The following is a 2,421-nucleotide window of genomic DNA, read 5'->3' on the forward strand; positions in this document are numbered from 1 at the left end:
ATGTTTCCTACAAGCAGTGGTAATACCACCACTTGCGTTTTGTATGTTGTATGTAGTATCTGTCGAAACCGAGAGTATGTATGTGTAGTATGTAGTATATAACAATGATTATGTAGTATATATACAAATTTTTAGGTAATATATACCATTTTTTGAGTATGCTCTTTTTTACGTACAAATATGTACGTATTTCACAAAAATAACAAAAACTATGGGCTCACATGCAATTTTTTCATGTAACTTGTTTTGAAATATCTTAGATATAGTATGTAAATATATTTAAAATAATAAAATAGTATATATAGTACCACATGCTAGTATATAAGACATGTGGGGTAACTACCACTGGGTGGTAGGATAGATTTTCCCTATATATATTTACATTGGATAAAATTTACAAAGGAAAGATGAAGATCATCATGACTCTTAATGTATAAGACAAGAATAAAAGATACGCCCTTCGCAGAGGGAAGCAGAGGTTGTCATGTGCTTTTATGGTTGGATGCACGAAATCTTAATGCAAAAGAATGTCACTTTATATTGCCACTTGTGATGTATACCTTTATTATGCAGTCCGTCACTTTTATTGCTTCCATATCACAAGATCGTATAAAACTTATTTTCTCCACACTAATAAGTCATACATATTTAGAGAGACATTTTTATTGCATACAACAATGACAACTTACTTGAAGGATCTTACTCAATTCATCGGTAGGTATGGTGAACTCTCATGGTAAAACTGGGTTTAAGGATATTCGGAAGCACAAGTAGTATCTCTACTTGGTGCAAAGAATTTGGCTAGCATGAGGGGGGAAGGCAAGCTGAGCATGTTGGATGATCTATGACAATATACTTTATTTTGGATATAAAAAACATAACCCATTACGTTGTCTTTCTTGTCCAACATCAACTCTTTAGCATGTCATATTTTAATGAGTGCTCACAATCATAAAAGATGTCCAAGATAGTATATTTATATGTGAAAACCTCTCTTTCTTTGTTACTTCCGATTAAAACCTTGTAAAATAAGAGAGAATAGGCATAAGTATTGTGACATAACGAGTAATAACAACCCATAATGCAATAAATATCAATATCAAAGCATGATGCAAAATGGACATATCAATTCTCTTTGGGTGTGTCCACCATGTATACGTCGTACGAAGAAGCGGTCGTCCAGCGTCCGGTAAACGGCGGGTTCTGGCTTTACTCTTCTCCATCATCGTCGTCTGTGTCGTCGATGTCTTCGGAAGCATAATGAAGCATGTCGGTTAAGTCCTCGACAGTGGCTATGAAGTGGGTGGTGGGTGGGACGTAAACTTCCCCGCTCTCAGCCCCTAGTGTGGGTTGGGTGTGGTTCGGCAGTGATCCTTCTGTAATGGTGAGAGACCGCATTAAGTCCAGGGCCTCGTTTAAGGGCGAGGTTTGGACAGGGAAGCGGGAATCTGTGGGGCGGGGCGGGACGATAGTTCCCTGGCCGAGCTTGTATAATACAGACCTCGAGAGTTCGGAGTTGGTTTACGGAGGTGAGTCCGACTTGATGAGGATAGAGGGATCCTGGAGTGACGCCGGGCTGGCTGGTGAAACGATCCCCTCCGTATCTCCGGTGTTGAGCTCTATGGCTGTGGAGAGCCCGGCGGGCTCTAAACTCCCGTCTTCGCACTCAGTGAGGAGTTCTGATATGAGGCCGGAGCTGCGATTGAGGCCACGAACCCTTGGAAGACCAAGTCTCCTTGGATATCAGTGATGTAGTTTAGGTTCCCAAAACTGATCTGATGACCAGGGGCGTAGCTGTCGATCTGATCTAGATGGCCAATTGAATTGGCACGCAGTACAAAGCCGCCGAACACGAAGATTTGGCCGAGGAGAAAAGTCTCCCTTAGGGCGGTGTTGTCGTGGATGGTTGATGGAGCCATCGAGCCTTCTGGTGACGACACAGTGGAACTCACAATGAAAGCACAAATGTCGGTGTCAAAATTGGCAGATCTCGGGTAGGGGGTCCCGAACTGTGCATCTGAGGATCGAAGGTAACAAGGAGGCAGGGGACATGATGTTTACCCAGGTTCGGGCCCTCTTAATGGAGGTAATACCCTACTTCCTGCTTGATTGACTTTGATGAGTATAGGAGTTACAAGAGTTGATCTACCTCGAGATCGTAATGGCTAAACCCTAGAGGTCTAGCATGTATGATTGTGATTCCCTCTATGGACTAAACCCTCCGGTTTATATAGACACCAGAGGGATCTAGGGTTGTATAGAGTCAGTTATAGAGAAAGGAAGGTGCATGATGTGAACGCCTAGCTTGCCATCCACGCAAAGGAGAGTCCCATCCGGACACAGGGAAGGTTCCTCTATCTTGTATCTTCATGGCCCATCAGTCCGACCCATATCACATAGCCCGGACGCCCAAGGACCCCT

The sequence above is a fragment of the Triticum dicoccoides genome, chromosome 2B (genome assembly GCF_002162155.2).
Source record: "Triticum dicoccoides isolate Atlit2015 ecotype Zavitan chromosome 2B, WEW_v2.0, whole genome shotgun sequence".
Taxonomy (NCBI): Eukaryota; Viridiplantae; Streptophyta; class Magnoliopsida; order Poales; family Poaceae; genus Triticum; species Triticum dicoccoides.